The following is a 20,379-nucleotide window of genomic DNA, read 5'->3' as shown; positions in this document are numbered from 1 at the left end:
TCTTGTAGAGCATCCAATAAAATATCAGAAAGAAAAGTCTGAAAGATTTTTCTGTGTAGACCTTTTTTAAACATTTCTTAAAAATATATTTCCTCTCAACAACAAAGGAACTTCAGTTATAGAAAGCTTTGTACTATGTTATAACTTTCATATTACCCTTTCCACGGCCATTTTTCTTTGGCTGCATAGTGTATATCATTCATAGCAAGTTTACTTCATTCCCCTGGATTCATAGCTGATGCTCTGTGGACCATAAAATTTCAGCTGCAAAACCAGAACATCTCATTATTTCTGAAATATCAAGCTTGTATCTTCTTGATAAATAATTCCTACTAGTATAATGTATCAGACTAAAACATATTTTCTGAGGCCAGTGAGGTTAAAGCGGCAATCTCACCTTTTTTAATTTTTTTGCCCTGAAGACAGTGATTTCCATATATAGAGTGACCCCGGTTTGTGTTGAACATGGGGAATGAGGATGAAGCATGAAACGACACATATTGCTGTCAGAGATTTGAAATGAGGCCTGCTAACCTGTAGGCAGCCTTCCAGACTAATCAGCCCCTCGCATTACCAATGTATTCAGATAGCTGCATACCTCAGCTGGCTATAGGCTGGGAAGTTTCCCTTTCTTTTTCTCTCTTTTTTTTTTTTTTTTTTAATCACAGCCATTGACAAACATTACATTTTAATGCAATTCTTCCTTCCTTCTCTCTCCAACTTCATGGCAAAGAGAGAGAGAGAGAGAGAGAGAGAGAGAGAGAGAGAGAGAGAGAGTATCCATTGACACTAAACCCTTGAGACACTGGTCTCATCTGGTTTCCCTGATGCTTGAAAAGTGGGTGCGACTGTTTGGATTTGCTTTTGAACATACATCAGTCAGCGGTGCTTAAACAGGTGCTAACATTTTCACTCTTTCAGTTGACAACAGTCAGCATTCTGGAATTCAGTCACTTAGTGAAGTTGGCTGCCGTTTCAGCACAAGAAGTTGCTAAAGAAAATCCTGTCACCACCCAGTTTTGTTTGTTGTAGGGTAGCAACATCAGGAAGGGGAAGAGTTTTTTGAAAAAGAGTAATTTGTTTTCTCCTTCCTGACGCCTTCTCTTTTAGTGTCTGTTTAATAAATAAAGAAATCTGACATATTCTTAGCAAAAAATATCTCCATCCAGATCTACAACCGAACGATGATAGAATTAAATATATATGTGTGCATATGTATACATATATATTTATATGTATTAATTTAACATAGGTATATACCTGATATGCATATATAAATGTGTACACATATGCATTATATATAAGCACAACTCAGGTGACTTAAAGTAAGTCATGTCAACTGACAATTTTCCACGATTTATTGGGGCTGCCCTTCTGGTAGCTGTTAAAAATGTCAAAAAGCACCGCGGTTATTGCCTGCTTTGGTGAGAACTCATTTTCTGTGCTGAAACTGTGAGTAGTAGTAATAGCCACAACAGTGGTTCCAACTGCTGGGCCTTGGACCCTGGGAGCACCAGGAATTATTTCAAGTGGTCTTTGCATCTATATTCATACCGAGCCTTCTTAGAGACTAAATCAGCAATATTCATGCATATGAGAACTATTTTTTAAAAAAAGAAAAGAAAAAGAAAACATTTAAGTGCTATTATGATAATTAAAACTCTAAAATTCAATTAATAGCATTACTGAATTTATGGTATCTATGTGAGTATATATTTCCACACTAAAAGTGTAATTATCTTTCAAACAAGGGATCTGGTATTTTTCTCTTGAAAAAAACAACCTTGTTCTCAGTGAGCCAATGAAGAGAGTGAATTACCTAGATTCACATCCACAGAGATGCTGCCTGCAGGAAGCAGGGGCTGGAACCAGAGGACAACTACACTAGCTGACAAACAGTTACATTGACTTTTGACTCCTGAGGCTCCCGTGGAATAAAACCCCATTGCACATACCCTGAATAGAGCCAAAATATCAGGTGTCCAAATCATCCAATAAATATCCTCTTCTTACAGGTAGAATGTAGGCAGCCATGTTTTGCGACCAGCTTTGTCATCACACACTTCGATGGAAAATACATCAGCTTGTTGAAGAAGAATTTAGATCAGCACTTTTCAAGCTTAAATATGTAGTGACTTCTTTAAGGGAGGAAACTATATCATCAAGAATTAACACATGATTTTGATTAATAATGTTATTAAAAATATGCAAATATAAACTAAGTATAGCTTCCTAATGCTAATGGTTTTGTTATAAATCAAGTATAATAAAAACAATAAAATTCCAATTAGCAACATTAAAGCATGATGTTATTTTGCTAAAACATTCCTGCAGACAGCATAGAAAATATGCTGATTGCCACAACACAGATTGTTTTTTAAAGTTTGACCTGTAAAGCCTACTATATGTGATAAGATAATTCAATTTTTCTACCATTTTCCTATTTTCAAGTTATTTTCATTTTATAGTACATTCAGATAGAATTAAAAAAAAAAACAACATTAAACTATGAAATTGTTATAGCATACACCCAGACCTCCAAGAATACATCTCTAAGCATCTTAGGACCCCAGATGGAGAAATACAATGAAGGAAACTTTGGGGCAGCATCTTGAGCAAATATTTTAGGCAGAGTGTCATCCGAGATAACAACATCTTTAAAAAAAAAAAATCACTATTAGAGAGATGCAGTGACAGAGTTCAGCAGTGACACCTAAAAGTAAAAGCAAATCAACCAATAAAGATCTTTTTTTATGGATATGAGATAGAAATTTGTGATAATTTGATGAAACATTTTTCTAAATAATAACTTGTCCCATTTACCAGAAAGCTTACTCAGTCTGACAGTTTGCATTTTTAATTTAAAAGTTAGAGACAAAATTTCGTAAGGAAGAATAATTTAGTTGCTCCCTTTAATACCCATGAACTTCTTCCTTTCTAAATTGTGAAAGGGTGTTGCAAGGTGTCTATCCTTTATCCAAACCACCTCACACCACGTTCTGTGACCGCTGCAGTCTACTCCCAGCGTGCTAAGCAGTCACGAGCTTGCCAACTGGCAACTACACCAGCTTACTTATATAATTTGGGGTGATTCGGCTTGAACTAGATCTAAATGCCAGGGATTTATATGTTCATTGTCTTACACTCCCAGAGAATTGCTAGCCAAACCACGCTCCTGTAGTGCCTGCCCAATATTCATATGAACAGATTTTGACTTTTTGACAGCCATTCATTTTATTTGCTTTTCATTAGGGAAATTTTTATTGAATGCTTTCAGGAATAATCTCTAATTCAAGTGCACAAATACTGAAGAAATTTCCATCCTTTATTTCTTTGGCGGTCCCTCCCCGCGGCCACCCCCACCCCCCGCCCCCGCCGTCTTGGAGTTTTACTAGCATTTTTCACGAATTAATTCCACAAGAAAGAAACACCTCTGAGGGATCCAAAATTGTAGCCATAAAAGATGTGTGTGTGTGTGTGTGTGTGTGTGTGTGTGTGTTTTAAACTCATTTGAAGATGTTATTCAAGAACATGCTCAGATTGGTATTTTATCCTAACAAATTGGGTCATTGTATTAATAATATAGAAGGCATTATGAACATGCAAGTGAACTACCAATTTACATATATTTAAGACAGCTGGGCTAACTTTGTGACATTGTGTTTCTACAATTATCCCTACAATTTGTTTAATATTTTTGCATTTTCTCTAATTCTACCCATAATTCCCTAAGAAAGATTTTTGTAAACATTTTTAAGAAGAGAAAGCAGACTCAGAGAGATAAATTCGTTCAGCTTTTGACATTTCATAATTTGCTGAGCCAAAATTCAAACTGAAGCAGGATTCCCGAGTGTTCCCACTGTACTTCACACAACAGAGGCAGTCATCATGGAATTCTGATGCTCTGAGCAAAGGGGCAGAAAAAAGGTACAAGTAGAAGAACATAAATTATTTTGTGACTCTGCATTAATTCTTTCAACAAATATTTACTGAGTAACTATAACAGAATATCCTAATCTAAATGCTGCAATTAAATAACTCATTTATGCTGAACCACAAATCAATTCTCAGAAAATTTCAAATAATTGATGTAGGATGTATGTAGAACAAGCAGGTAGTATATTTTCTGACAAGAGTAGAGCTAAAACTCACAAGAATTTAACTATGAAATCCTAAAATATTTGGAAATTATTAAATACACTTCCATTAGACATTCTCTTTAGTGAATTGCCTAATTATATTCTTTGCCCAATTTTTAATACTTCAGTAGTCTTTTTTAACATCAATTCATTCAAGTTCTTTGTATATTCAGAATATTAATTATTTTCCTTATAAGTATGTTGAAAATCATTGTCTAAGCTTCTGACTTTTAACTTTATGTTTTCTTTCATCATTCAGAAGGTGTTCACATTTATATAGTCAACTTTGCCATTTTTCTCATGATTTTTGTTTTTTATACCTTATTTAATAAGTCCTACTCTTTCTTGTAGTCTTAAAATTATTTTTCTATAAAATAACATTTAACTTTTTTCAGATTCAGGTCATTAGTATATCTGAGGTTCATAATATATGGTGTAAAGTGAGAAACAAAATTTATATTTTTTCATATGAAAAACCAATTGTCTCCACACTTAATTATAAGGTCCTGCATTTATTTCTCTGTTTCCAGATTCTCCATCGTTTCTACTGATTCATTTATCTATCCCTACACTAATACTTCACTTTCTTAATTTCCATAGTTTTATAATGAGACTTGATAACTAGTGGTGGAAGTGTTGCCCGACATCAGAATTGTCTTAGTATGGTGGTCGGGTGTTGGGGAGGAGAAGCATTCCATAAATTTTATGATTAATTTCAGTCTTTAAGGGGCCCTGGACTGTGGCTTTCACAAGCGTTTCTCAAGGGTACAGCTTTTCTCTCCCTTTCAGTTAGACAGGAAGTCTAGAGGTAGTTGGAGCGGAATGCCCTTCCTCATCTGGGATAGGATCTGAAAGAGTCTTTTACTCTGAAGAGAAGGCCTTTGTTATGGGGGATGCTCTGGGTATATTTCACAAGGATTACTCTTCCTCTCCCTCAGCCAGAGTCCTGTGATTTTTCTAGATTGTCACTGTGTTATCCTGATGGAGTTCTTAGAGTAATGAACATGATATTCCTTTGTTATCATTTTGATGAGGAGGGGGAAATTTTTAAAAGGCACAAGAAAACTTTTGTGGGGGTTAATGAATATGATCACAATCTTGATGGTGATGATGGTTTCACAGGTATTACATATGTCAAAACTTATCAAGTTATACACTTTATTTCATGCAGTTTAATGTATGCCAATTATAACTAAGTAGATTTGTTAAAAAAAAAAATTACCACTTCAGAGTGCCTCTGTTAAGATTAAATGAGTTAATACTGACATGTATTAAATGAATTAATACTGTAGTAAAGCCCTACAGTAAATGTTAGCTATTATTATCATTATTATTATCTGCCAAATGGGAAATGTGGTAGTTCCCACTTCATTGGATTGGTGTAGAACTGAATGCATTGGTGCATGTAAAATGCCCTGCCTCATGCTAAGCACATCACAGGGGCTCCGCAGATGCTGCCAGGAAATGGAGGTGGTGAAAAGAATGGATTTGTTGGCGTTATTATTTGCCTGCTTGCAATAGTTAAATAGTTCCTTTGCCTTCCAAGTACTTTGATGGATATTAGCTTCTTTTAGTTACCCACTAGTCCAGTGAAATAGATCCAGATAGGGATAAATATTACAGCTAAGTCACTGTAGGTGCACTACTGAAAATTTTAGTTCCCACCCCCTGGCTTCTCCTTATAATGAAAGAAGCAATGTTTACTCCTGTTGAAAGCGCTTTTTAAAGATCTACTGTTTCTGAGTACCATGAAGCACAGAGGTATAGACTCTAGCGTGGGCCTTAAGGGATTTACATGCATTGAGGTGACGTGACACACACGTCAATACTGTGTTTACCAGTGTTTATCCTGTGCCAAGCATGATGTTGAACACTTCATGAACATATCTCACTTGATCCTCAGAACAACCCTGCAGGTAGGTGGGTAGGTGGTAGTAGTAGCAGTAGTAGTCATTATTGTCGTCGTCGTAGTGGTAGTTGTAGTCCCATTTTACAAATAAAGAAATTGTTGATCTCCAAACCGTAATCCTAAAACCGTTCATTGGCTCTGGTCATTGGCTCTTGTTAATTTGGGTTCCGGATGGAGCAGAGCCTAGGACAGAGCAACAGGAGCTGCATTATCTTTGTACAAGTCTTGGCCACAAGAATAATACTTTGTGGAGCACAGTCTCAAGGAGGTGGCAGGGTGTCCTTTGGCAGGGTGGGCAGAGCAGTCTTGAAACTTGGCTTTCATAGGGAGGGTCCTGCTCCAGACCCTGGGGGCATTGTGGCAGGTGCATGCATGGGGGCGGGGGTGAAGGAGCTGTAAATCTGGGAGCTTTGAATGAGCTGAGGAATGGCAGGCCCTTCTTGTGCGTGCTTGTCACCGGTTATATGACAGGCCTTCTGAGAGCAAAGGAAAGAAAATCTTTAGCAAATTTATTCTAATTTTTGTCTATGTAAGTGTTAGGTACTCTTATTGGTGTCTGGCTTTGCCTCTTGGCCCCTTTTAGATTTAATTTCTCATCCATCGGTGTCCTTTATCACATCTGTAGGTGGTTCTGATCATTATTAAATGTTCATTTTGGTTTAAAATTTTCTATTTATTACAAAATGTTCAATGTTTAGTATCTAACATAATGTAGAGGAAAATTAATATAATTAACCTCTAAAGAGGATCATGACAAACATGCAACCCTTGACTGAGAGGTTTGGTAAAAAGTAAAGTTCCGTGTGAAACAGAATTTTGATTTGGAAACATATTGGCAGGTAAATATTTAAAACAATTTTACTTCAGACAAAGCCGCACTTAACAAGATGGGAAGTTGCTCACCTATGAGAGTTGCAGTAATATGTTTCACCTGCGTACATGAAGGTGCCATTTCCTCTACTACATGGCTCTGATCTACAAAATGGGGTGACTTCTGTCTACTGCACCTACTTCACAGAGATGTCACGAGGATCCAATGAAATTATGCCTATTGGAGTGCTTTGAAAAAGAGAAAAAAAGAAAAATAAGATGGCATTGCTATTGTTGTCAAGAGGAACAATGGTAAAGAAGATAATTCTTTTTTTTTTTTTCAGAGCTAACAGTCTGCCCTACCTTCTACTGGCTGACTGGAGACTGATGGTCTTGTACTAGAGTGAGATTCCTTCTCGTCAACGCTTTTAGCTTTAATTTAAATATCATCTTGAGCAGGTGGTCTGACTTAACCTAGTCTTACCCATTCATATCTTTGTAAGGATGAAATGTGGAGGTGGCTTTCCCAGTCCATTTTCTTTTTCCTCTCCAGAATCACAGATAAGTGAAAAGGACATCATAAACAGAAGTGTCATCAGAACCTGGATTTTAATTTAGGTAGCTTGACACATAGAGTAAAACTTTCAGAAAAATTCCTAATTCTTGTTAGGATTCTTTTCTCATCGCTCAGTTTCAGAGAGAGACTAGGTATAATATTCTGAATTTTAGAAAACTCCCTCACATAATAGTTTGTCCCGCCCGCGGGACCGGTTATTTGGTGGGAGAACCGAGGAGAACCCAACCTAAAGAGGGGTGACACGGACGAGAGAAAAGAGTGGAGGCAAGACAGTATTCTGATCAAGCCTCAAATTTTATTTTCGGATAACAAACATATTTATATGGCAAGAACAAAGGAGGGCAGGCAAAGGGTACCTGTTGCAATATGATTGGTCTTCAGCTGGTGCTGTGGGGAAGGGGCAGTGGAAGGAAAGAAGATGAAAGGGGGTACTGGTCATGTGCTGATAAGCTAAGATAAAAGAAGCTCTCAGAGTTATCAAACAGGATGTCTGTGGTCGGCCAATCTCTGGAATGTTGGTGTCAAGGGCTGCTGTTTGTCTTCTTTATCTTCTGTTCTTGTGAGGCCTAAGCCCAGCACGTTTTATCCTTAACCCTTAAGGGCCCGTTTAGGTTGTGGCGCCCCTAACATCTCCTCCCTTTCTGTTTTTAGAAAGGCGGGCCTTAACCGAGTGGGGGAACATTGACCTGGTTCCTCCCGTGGGCTATATACGCCCATCTATTGTTGGCTCTTGGTATCTTTTGGGGAGGAGAGGCAGAGCCGGTTTTAGATTGTGATTTGGATACCAACCTCTATGCAAACCAGGTATGTTCTCAGGGAAGGACAGAGGGGACCCTCTAGTGGGTCTTCCCTTGCAGTAGCTTTGCATCTGCACCCATCTCGATGCCCATACCTTCCCTTGGTCTATCAAAGGTGAAGGTAGACATTTCTCTGTCCCTTATGTCGTCCCCGTAGGGAGAGGGGTATTTACCACCAACCAAACCTGCTGTACCAAGGTCGAGGTCCCTCTTGGGCCAAGGTGGAGAAATTTAGGGCTGCGCCGACTTCTTCCGAGGGCTCTGTCATTGAGATTTGTTGGTAGTATACCGTGGGCCCTTTTGACAGTGCCGAGTCAACCTGTCTTTTGATTAGATCTGTTATTCTCCTGAACGCCCAGGGGCCAAAAGTGAGCAATAAGAGCAAGCCTATGAAAGGTCCTAACAGACTAGGGAGCAGTGTTGAAAAGAGTGGGGAGGTGGAAAACCAATTTTTATACCATGCTTCATCCTTTTCTCTCTGTTTTTGCCTGGCCTCTAGGCTTTTTCTGACTTTATCTATGCTGTCCTGGACAAGGCCCGTTCTATCTTTGTAAAAACAACATTCTTCTTTTAATGCAGCGCATAATCCCCCGTCTTTGAGAAAGAGGAGGTCGAGGCCACGTCGGTTTTGTAATACTACTTCAGAGAGAGATACGAGGGATTCTTTAAGATTGTTAAGGCCCTCTTGTAATGCTTGAATATCTTTATCAATAGCGAGGCTAAGGGTGAATAGTTGCTGTTTAGTATTAACTATAGAGGCAATGCCGGTTCCGGCGCCCGTGGCGCTTAACCCTAGGAGGACAGCAAGAGTTATGGCCGTTACTGGTTCGCGCTTGACGCGGGGAGTAGGGTTGTCTAGGGGGAGGAGGTCAAAAGGGGGGCGTATGGAGATGCGGGGAACAAGCATAACAATTACACAATATTCATGGTTTTGAATCAATAGCGTAGGAACAATGGAAGGCGTGATACCAAAGGAGCATGCAAAATAAGTACCATTAGGAGCAACCATAAACTGGTGGGAGGTATCAGGAACTAGGGACAAATTACAAATGGGCGTAAGTTCAGGGGGGAGGAGCAAGTTAGCTCCGCGGACGCAGGTTCCAATTCCCGATAATTGGGACAGCGTTTGACCAGGAGAGGCCGAAGACTGAGGGAAGTTTATCCAGCGCGTAAGCTCAGACTGGTTGGTATGAATAATGTCTGTTGTGTTTACAGCAATTCCTTCATAAAAAGGCGGAACGGGGGAAAAGCAAATCCAACAGGTCTCGAAAGAGGAATTGGCAAGGGACTGGGCGGTAGCGTTGGCAAGGGACACAAGGGTGCCACCCACAGAGGGCCCAGCAGGGGGCAAGGTGGCTTGGAAGGACACAGTAGGACTGAGGGCTGTATAGGAGGGGGCGGAAGGTGTGGGTGTTAAGGTCTTTCTGTTTTTATGACTAGGTTGGGGAGGCGCGGGATATAGGGCCATATTTTGTCCCAAAATAATTTTTTTCTCTGTATTGGGCACTTCTTTGGTAAGCCTAATTTTGAACGTAAGGCCCGGATACCACGATCTTAAGTTGAGTTGGAGACCCCATTCATGGCCCCTGAGCCACCCTTCGAGGGGAGCTTGTTTACCTTTGTTAGTAAATGTTATGAGAAGAGGGGTGCACCAACCTTTGGTCGTCTGATTTGCTTTGTTGCACGCTGGGTGGACTGAGGTTCCCCACCATTTGGGGCCTTTGTCCTTCTCGCCCTTCTTTACAACAAGAAAGTCCCAAGAGGAGCTAGGGTGCCAATATGCATCACCCGTGGTCTCACAGCCCCAAGAGGCACAGAAAAAGGATTCTCTGTAGCCACATTTGTAATTAAGGCTCCTGTCTCGGTGTCCACCTGGACAAACATAGAAGTCAATGTCTCTAAGGGCGGTTCGTGCTTGGCCCGAGTCACATCCCATCCCTGAGTAGGCTCGATCGTTAGCTTTAGGGTCTTGAGGCGCTTCAGAGAGAGGAAGGTATGTGTCTGGGAGCCCCCAGTCTGAGGATGCTCCGGCAGCCAGCCTACAAAGGTCAACCGTGAGGTTGGGCCAGGGGGTGGTAGCGGCCGCCAAAGAGGACGTAGAAAGGGCAACATCGCCCGCCTCGTTAATGATTTGCCATGTGTAATTAAATATTTGATGAGTATGGACGGAGGCAAAAAGTCCGCAAAGCAGGAGTAGGTACATTATTATATGCAGGTGCAAAGAGTACACGCTCCTAAGAAGAAAAGTGTAAAGAACAGCAATCCTAATCTGTGGGTAAGGGGAATATTAGAGTCAGTGCAGAGGAGGACGAGAAACAGGAGGAAGAGCAAAATTCCCGTGAGGAAGAGAGGGGCTGGAGACTATCCTCTGCAATGCATCTCCGGAGGACGAGGCGATTATCTGTAAGAGAACAGAGGGGAAGCGAGGTCTCAGGGCTGTGGATCCCTGGACGGATTATAAAGTTTTAGTAGCCGGTCAGGTAACCACCGGGCGTTTTGAGCCTGATTATCATAGATGCAAGCGTGTCCCTTTCCCCAGATAAGGACAGGGTCAGGGCCCTGCCATTTATTGGTGAGGGGATCTTTCCAAAGTGCTTGTGTATAATCAGAAGCGGTGGCCGGGTGCCAGAGACGATCACCAGCTGTTTTGCCGCAGGCGTCTAAGGTTAGGAAGTTGAGGACAAATAGGGCACGATTTATTAGGGTTTTAGGGCTGGCTCTTGTGTTATAAAGGGCAGTATTTCCGGACTGTATTTTAAAGAGCATATTTTTTAGCGTTTGATGAGCTCTCTCAACAATGCCCTGTCCTTGGGGGTTATAGGGAATACCCGTGATGTGTTTTATTCCGAGCTGCGCGCAGAATTGTCGGAAGGAGGCGCTAGTGTAGCCTGGCCCATTATCAGTTTTAAAAACTTTTGGCTGGGGGATGACGGCCAAAAGAGCTATGACATGTTGAATAACATGTTTGGTGGCCTCCCCGGTTTGGGGGGTGGCATAAATGAATCCACTATAGGTGTCTATAGAGACATGGATATATTTAAGTTTTCCAAAGGGAGGGTGATGAGAAACATCCATTTGCCAGAGTTCTCCAGGAACTATCCCCCGGGGGTTTATTCCCAGGTGAGGTTCAGGTAAAAGTGTCAGACAACCCTTGCATTGACGGACAATCTGGCGGGCCTGTTCTCTGGTTATGGAAAATTTTAGGCGAAGGGTATGTGCGTTGAGGTGATGTAGAGCGTGAGCTCGTTGTGCGGCAACAAAGGGGGTGTCTTCCTGGGCGGCAGCAATCAATTGGGTGGCCTGGTCTACTATATTATTTCCCTCTGTGAGAGGCCCAGGTAAGCCTGAATGAGCGCGAATGTGTCCAATAAAAAACGGAGCATTGCGATTAATGATTAGTTTTTGTAATTTGGAAAACAAGGGGGAAGCATTTGTGGAGGGACGTATGTAGGGGACTGTTTCAAGTAGGGGTACAGAGACAGCTACATAGGCGCTGTCAGTATAAAGATTGAAAGGAACCTCGCTTAGGAGTTCAAAGACTGTAATTATTGCTGTTAGTTCAACAAGCTGTGCAGATTGAAAGGCTGTCTGTATACGGGTAACCTGTCCATTAATACTAAAGGCTGCTATGCCTGAAGAGGAGCCGTCAGAAAACACTAGCGTGGCTCCCGCAATGGGAGTGGCTTTGGTTCTCCGGGGAAAAACAATGGGGGTTTTCTGTAAGAACTGAATTAATCTGTCAGCAGGATAATGATTATCAATTGTTCCTTGGAAGGAAGTGCAACTAATCGCCCAGTCATCATCGTTTTGAATTAGCCATTGTACCTGAGCTGTATTATACGGGAGGGTTATAGTGTCAGGGTCCTTTCCAAAGAGTTTTAAGGCTGACTCCCGCCGCGAGATTAACAGCCTGAGATACCTTGGAGGCAAGGGGGTCTATGGCCAGATGCATGGCTTGGGACATTTTAGAGGTGAAGGGATCAACGTCACGGCACATGCGCAACATTTCATCAAGGGTCTTATCTCGCCTCTTGCCGCGCGGTGCTGCGCGGAAAGAGGCATTGGCATTTTCGTAGGCCAATTGTTTAACGAGCCTGTCATTAGAGGCTTCGCCCCCGAGGGTTCTTTCCGCCGCCTCTAGGAGCCTACTGACAAATTCGCTATAATCTTCTTGTGGTCCCTGAGTGATTTTTGTAAGAGGAGTAGTCGCAGCCCCTGAAATAGGGAGTGCCCTCCAGGCCCCAAGCGCAGCGCTAGTGGTCTGGGCGAGGAGTGCAGAAGGGAACCTTCTCTGTTTAGCCTCCGCGGAGGTGGCAGGGACCGCATTGGGCCCCTCCCTGTGGAGCTTATCGTTTAAGTCACGACCTACTTTCTGCCATTTTTTAGGGTGAATTTCAGGTCCATTAACAATGAACTAAGGGCAAACCTTGTCTATAAAGAGAAAAAACTTAATGAGATCCTTTTTCTTAACTCTAACTCCTCTTTCCCTAAGAGATTCTTTTAGGTCTCGAATAAAGACCGCTTCTTTAGAGAGCTTGGAGCCCATGTCTCAGGGCGGGGGCCCGTTCCAGGGCGGGGGCCATTTACTATGAACCAGGGACAGACTTCATCAATGAAGAGAAAAAATTTGACTAAATCCTTCTTTTTTTACTCGGATTCCTCGTTCCTTGAATGAGCGTTTTAAGTCTTTTATGAATTGCTTCTCTGGACAAGGTTTGTCCCATCTTTTCGTTTTATTTATCTAAAAAGAAAGAGGGATAGGAACTGAGGAAGTGAACATAGGTATCAAGGCAAAAAGGAGGAGAAGGGAACTTAACTTCTCTCCCGCGTGGGCAGCCGGTTAGTACAATCCGCTAACACGGACCCCCTGGGGTGCGTTGCCTACGGACGTCCCCCGCCGGCTGTGCCTTTGGGCATAGACAAGGCTCTTTTACAGAGGCGGCAGAGGAGGGATTATACCAGAGGTCTCGACGTGGGCAGTCGGTTGGTATAATCCGCCAACACGGCTCTCAAGAGGCGAATCGCAGACCTACAGCTCTCTCCAGGGCGGAGGGAGAGGTCTACGACCGGGATGCCCTCTGAGTGGACGACTTCTGCCTTAAAGTCGACTGACACACTGTATTTTCCCAACTCAGAAAAAGCAGCCTCTAACCTCAGGGGTGGACGGCTTGTGCCGAGAAGCGGGCTAGAGAGAAAAGTCCCAAATCCTTTGAAAAAAAGGAAAAGACAAGAGGACCAAGCCTTTGAAAAAAAAAGGAAAAGACAAGAGGACCAAGAGAAGACAGAGGGAGTTTATGCTCAACTCTTTTCTCCGTTTAAAATTTGTTACTTTCTCCGTTTAAAATTTGTTACTTATGACCCTAGCAGTCCGTGCCGAAACTAAACTAAGGCGGATGAACACTCACCGAAGACGGCGATCTCCGGTGAGCCGAAGACGAGGACCTTCCATGAGCGGTGAAAGGCAGTCTTCCCTGAAAACTTCTTCTCTGAAAAACTTCTCCTTAATGAGCTGCAGCCTCTGTTATTTCGTAGTCCGCCTGGGTAAGGGTTCTGCACTCGGGCCCCACGTTGGGCGCCACCTGTCCCGCCCGCGGGACCGGTTATTTGGTGGGAGAACCGAGGAGAACCCAACCTAAAGAGGGGTGACACGGACGAGAGAAAAGAGTGGAGGCAAGACAGTATTCTGATCAAGCCTCAAATTTTATTTTCGGATAACAAACATATTTATATGGCAAGAACAAAGGAGGGCAGGCAAAGGGTACCTGTTGCAATATGATTGGTCTTCAGCTGGTGCTGTGGGGAAGGGGCAGTGGAAGGAAAGAAGATGAAAGGGGGGTACTGGTCATGTGCTGATAAGCTAAGATAAAAGAAGCTCTCAGAGTTATCAAACAGGATGTCTGTGGTCGGCCAATCTCTGGAATGTTGGTGTCAAGGGCTGCTGTTTGTCTTCTTTATCTTCTGTTCTTGTGAGGCCTAAGCCCAGCACGTTTTATCCTTAACCCTTAAGGGCCCGTTTAGGTTGTGGCGCCCCTAACAATAGTTATGTGCCAGGTAATAATTACAACAGCCATCAAAGGTTTTCTGACCTCCATTTATAAACAGGGAAATACATCGGGGAAGCCATGTGATTTGTCCAAAGTTCATGTAAAAGTTTCAGGTGCCAAAGCCAAGGGTCCTTTCTTTTGTTTCCCTGAAGAATGGAACTGGTCCACCATGTTAGCCCAGATGTTCTTACCTACTGCAGCCACAGCTTCCCTCCAGCCATGGCTCTTATCCCATCTGCACATTCGAATCAGCTACAGGGCTTTTTAAAAATACTGATGCCTCAAAACCAAGATGAGATATCACCTCGCACCTATTATGATGGCTACTATGAAAACAAATGGACACATTCAGACAAGTGTTAGTAAAGATATGAAGAAATTGGATCCCTGTGCTCTGTTGGTGGGAATGTAAAATGGTGCAGCTTTTGTGGGAACAAGTATAGATAGAGTTTCCTCAAAAGATTAAGCTATTTGTTCTAGTCATTCTACTTCTAAGTATAGAAATAAAAGAATTGAGAGCAGGATCTCAAAAACATATTTGTACACCCATGTTTATTACAGCATTGTTCACAATAGCTGAAAGGTGGAAGCGGCCTAAGTGCACATTCACAGATGAATAGATACGTCCATACAACTATTATTCAGCCTTACAAGCGAAGGAAACTCTGACACGTGCAACAACATGGGATGAACCTTGAGAACATTATGCTAAGTGAAACAAGCCAGTCACAAAAAAGATACTGTACAATTCCACTTATATGAGATGCCTAGAATTGGGCAAATGCATAGAGACAGCCTCTGGTTGCCAGGGCTTGGGAGGAGAGGTTAGAGGGGAGTTACTGTTTAATGGGAACAGAGCCTTGGTTTTGCAAGATGAGTGCCAAAGATAGACGGTGGTGATGGTTGCACAAGGTGAATGAACATTTAATGATGGCTAGTGTGGCAAATTTTGTTTTATGTATATTTTACTAGAATTGGAAATAATTTTTTAAAATACTGGTGCCAGGGCCAGGCCAATGGAGTTCAACTCTATGAGAGTGGAGCTAGGGCTCTGGCATTTTGTAAAAAGTTACTTGGAGTTGTCTGCAGTTCAGTGAGCATTGAGATTTTTCGCTCTAGAGCCACGGGGCCCCTGCCCCTGAACTACTCCCTGGAAACACCCATCTTTGGAAGCAAAATGTCATTTGCTAGTTAAAGCCAAAATAAAAGCTCAAATCACTGGCATCACCTCCTTTGAATATTCTCTTGAACATATTCTTCTTGGAGAAAAGAAGTTTCTGTCTTGGGTTTGCTGACAAGAAAGAATCTTCTGTGTCCTTATTCTATTCTGAAACAAACCTTAGTCTGAATTCTCTGACCCAGGAACAAAAGCTCTGGTATCTGGAAGGAGCAAATGGATCCCAGGCTCCAATCAAAGGAAGAATGCCTGGGGAATCAGAAGAACATTATGGTGTTGTATAAATTTCTGGTGAGGTTTCAGCCTGCAGCATTGTCCTAAATTCTATGCAAAACACCAGGGATGCTGGTGAATTGGACGGTGACTTGGATAATCACAGGCCTCAGGCCTTACTGTGATGATGAAGTTAGAAAAAAAAAATAGGTTTACAGTCAGAGGAAGAGAGGAAATGAAGGAAGAAGAGGTTTATGGAGTGTGCCAGAGGAGGGAGAAGAGTTTGTTGCAAAGCATCTAAGAGGATGATGATACACTCAAAAACAATTAAATGTGCATTCACTTTTGCAAAGAAATGGCAAGGAATTTGGTCTGAGGAAGGGAAGGACTGATGGGGAGATCACAGCCCCTAAAGTCTTTAATTTTTGCTACCGATGTGGGAGTGGGTGTCTCATTCTCATTCTGGATACTTTTTTGCCGCACTGGTAAGTCAGTGAATTATTTGAGGCACTTACTGTCCAATAGAACTCCCTGTGATGATGGAAAGGTTCCAGTGGTGTGTGGCAGCCAGTTTTTACTGGCTTGTAGAGTTGATTGTTTCATTTTCAGGAATTTTGTCATCTAATTGTTAAGCATTGTCATTATTTAAAAAAATTAAATTGTATAACTTATCATTAACTAGTACATTAAAAATAAAGGTAGTAAAACTCATCACTTCTTAATTATTTTACTGGCTAGAGTGACTGGAGAAAGAAATTTTATATTTTATTTAATTTAAATTGATTTATATTTAAATAGCCTCATGTGGCTAGTGACTTCTGGAGAATATGGGTTTGTGGTTTTTGCAAAAAGCCGTGTATCTCATTAATGACTATTATCAGAATAGCATTTATTTCAGTTGCTACATGAGTATCTTTCTCTTTCAATGACTTTGGTATTTATTATCAGATCATTTGGATCTGACCTCAAGTTACTTGGACAGACAGGGATGGAGGGAATAGTAGAAAGGAATGGGGAGAAAAAAATCATTCTAAATTGAATTTTTGGTGCCTTGTGAGATTGCATGCTAATGCCATCAGAAAATGCTTTGGCTTGTTGTTGTGTGATATCATGAGCAGAAGCCAAAAGAACATACCTGTCTGGTCCAAAGCTGACTTTGGATACTGGATGACATTGACAAGCATTTCTGGGGTTCACTTAGAGTTAAGGAACAATACTATACTCCTCAGACTGAGAGAGGACTCCATCGTGGATCCTCTAGTTCCAATACTACCACAATTTGACTCAATTTGCAAGGAAGTGACCCCGGCTTTCCAAAGCTAAGGTCAGTCCTGGTCATACGACTGGGAAGTTCTGGACAATTAGCACTTCAAGCTATTGCCTTAGATGTGCCCAAACCCATTTCCCCGTTCTATTCCTCCCAGGTAGTTTTAATTTCCCTGCAAGTTTCAGAAAGGATGCATTAAATTATGATCACTAGATATTTTGAGACCATTAACAACTATGCTGAGAGAAAAGAAAAGGGAAAAATGGGATGATTGCAGCTCACTGGGATGTCTTTGCTGAGCCATTTGTAAAGCAACACAAACAGACAAATGGGGACCTTTGCCCATTAATTTGTATTTGTGTTTTAATTTGTGACTGAACGGTGAGCCTGTTTATAAGGCATCTGCTGGACAATAGAGACCACTTTACTTAACCTAAGGAGGGATCTTAGAGACAAGAGTCACATGATACTACCTGCTACAGTGTTGACTTTGCAATCTTGTTTATAAATGAGTCAGCTCTAAGCATCCTGCTACATGATTAAAACTGCAGCTGGCACTCTTCCCATTAAACCTTTGACCTCCTAATAAAGCCGTCCCCTCCTTCCCAGCCCCAGAGCCCCAGGCTCTTTGCGTTCATCTAGACCATTGAAGCAGCTCCTAACATCTTCCAAAAAAATAGAGATCTAATCATAATACTCCCATGTGAGCAGCTGAAAATGACCTTTGAGGACCTTCTGAGCCAACTTCAGATAACTATGTAATTAGTTGGTAAGTTCTCTGAGAGCAGGGACTCTATCTAGCTCAGTTTTTTAATCATAAGAGCACATAGCAAAGAGCCTTGTATTAAAGAGGTCCATAAAAGTCTGTCAGACTGGATCAAATCTAAAGCAAAAATAAAAAGAGATTCTAATCTGTTCATTAGATGCTGTTATTCAGATAAGCAGACTTTTAAAAAAATAAGAAACACACATATATTTGAACTCTTTCCTAGAGGAATCATTTTCGACTTTTAAAAATAGCATTAACATTATAAATTTTTGATGCCTGCTATCAAAAGTTGTATGTCAGAACTTCTATACCCTGGACCAAAGCTGGCCCAGGTTCCTGAAGCACCTCGGAGACCACACCAATGCCAGCCAGAGGAATTCCTGTTTGCAAACTGACTTATAGTGAGAAAAAGGAAAGTGATCAGATTCCCTTCTTTGCTCTGCATTAGTCAGCTGTATGAGATTAGACTAGTCGTTTTACTCTCTGGATCATATTATCTCTTCTGTAAGATGGAAATGGGACTGAATGGTCACCAGCATCTCTCAGCTCTAACGTTCTATGATTTTTAAAACTGGAATAAAGATTTCTAAGGACATAGAAATCCACTTACTTCCATTTTCTGCCTGTGATTCTTACAGATCAGAAGTTTTAGGAAAAGTTTTGTTTGGTTCATTCAACAGACATTTACCCTTTGGTGAATTCGTAGATCTGAAGGGTGATACTGTGTTATTGCTGATAACTTTGCTAACTTTCGAGTAGCCACCTGCTCTTCATCCCAGGCTTTCAAGCTCCCTTGTGTAACAATACTAGGAAAATTGCTTAGACAAATCTTGTATCAATCCTTTCTCCTCCCCAAGATACAATCCCATGTAACTGTCTATTGGGGCTAATTCTGAGGAATATATAACATCGCTCCTACAGTGGACACTGTGTTTCATCAGCAGGTCCCCTCTTTAGAATTGGCACAGGCAACGCCCAGCTCCCAGGATGCTTTTACAGCTGCGTTTCTCACTGGTGATTCCTCGATGCCACAAAGAATTGCTTCACACAAGGTCGTGCCCTGTGATAGAATTAAACATGATGGCAAATTTTTTGTTATTCCTTCCACTGAAAGGTGGAGTTGAATACCCCCCACCGCTCACCTTGAATTCTGTGCAGGCTCTGTGATTGCTTTAATCAACAGAATTCCACGGAAGCGATGCTCTACCAGTGTCTTCCACTCTGTCATTTAAAAGACTCCCTAAAAGCCCTGAGCTACTATGCAAGAAACCAAACTACTCTGAGACCACGGTGCTGAAGAACCATGTGAGTGACCCAGATGGCAGTGTCAGATGAGCCTGGCTTTCCAGTCGCCCCTGCTAAGGGGACAGACATGTAAGTGAAGTTGTGTCAGACCCTCCGCACCAGGCCATCTGCTAACACCATCCTATCAATGACATGTAGATCAGAAGAATCAACCAGCTAAGACCTGTCTGAATTCCTGACCCACAGATTTGCAAAATGTAATAGCATGTTTGTTGTTTTATGCCATTAAGTTTAGAACAGTCACACAGCAATGGATAACAGGAACATGTGTGCCTTCCCCAGAGACAGTGCGTAGGCGATGGGTAGCTGATGAGAGATATTAAAGCTAGAACCCCTGCTGCAATGTTGGACACTCTGAAGGTCCATCCCAGCTCCGGAGCTCCAGGAAGTATTAGCTGAGGCCTCATATGCAACCACCTGTGAGTCAGCTTCTCTTCGGCCTAATCCTGCCTTCTTCCCTTTTTTACAGGTAAGTCTCCCCAGAAAATCTTAGACAACACATACTCCATCTCAGCATCTTTTCCCAGCAAACACAGTTTAAGATACCTCCACATTTTGCTTCCTTCAAGTGAATTTTCTCAGTTCTCTTTTATCTTTCTCTTCTCCATCTGGGTTTGGGTTGCGTGGATCGATAGAATAAGAACTCTAACTGCTATATTGTTTGGTGTCTTTGGAGTACAATCTGGTGGTCAATTAATATTTGTTGAATGAATTTTGGAGGGATAGACGAATCATGGGGAGTTTGTAAAAGTAGTAAATTAATTTTTCATAGTTGCTTGGGGTACAGGCTGAGGTAATTCTAACTCCCCACAATTCGAGCCAAATCCATGAATCTTTCATCTATCTAGTAACTTTGAATGCTGGTTGGGAGCTGTAGGAATCAGCATCTCCATGGTTGAATTAAATGCAGGAGTAAATGTGGGGTTTTAGGTGTGAAGAGTTCCATTAAGGGTAACCAAACTATCCATCTGAGCAGAATTAAATCATTGGTTTAGCAGAGCAATTAGAAAATTCACAGAAGAGTAGTTGGGCTGGGCTACTTTGTTCTTTCTGGACTCTGAGCTAGAGCATGGACTACCAGGTGACACCAAACTCAACTTAGAGATAAGATCTTTGCTTTCCAAGCTTTCCTCTAAATGCACAAAGCCAGAGGAGAATAGTTATAAAGTAGCACATTACCCAAGGAAAGAAAATATAAACCCTTAATAGAAACGAAAACTAAGGAAGGATCTGATCAGGTTTCTCACAGAATTCGAGCAAAGTCTATCTACTGCTTTACTTTATATAGTGTACTGAAGTGATTTCCTGACTCTACTTTTTAACTCTTCCCTTCTTTAGCCTCCTGTTCACTAGGTGGGAAACACCTAGAATA

Source organism: Rousettus aegyptiacus, unplaced genomic scaffold, assembly GCF_014176215.1.
Source record: "Rousettus aegyptiacus isolate mRouAeg1 unplaced genomic scaffold, mRouAeg1.p scaffold_m13_p_11, whole genome shotgun sequence".
Taxonomy (NCBI): domain Eukaryota; kingdom Metazoa; phylum Chordata; class Mammalia; order Chiroptera; family Pteropodidae; genus Rousettus; species Rousettus aegyptiacus.
Note: the sequence above shows the minus strand (reverse complement) of the source record.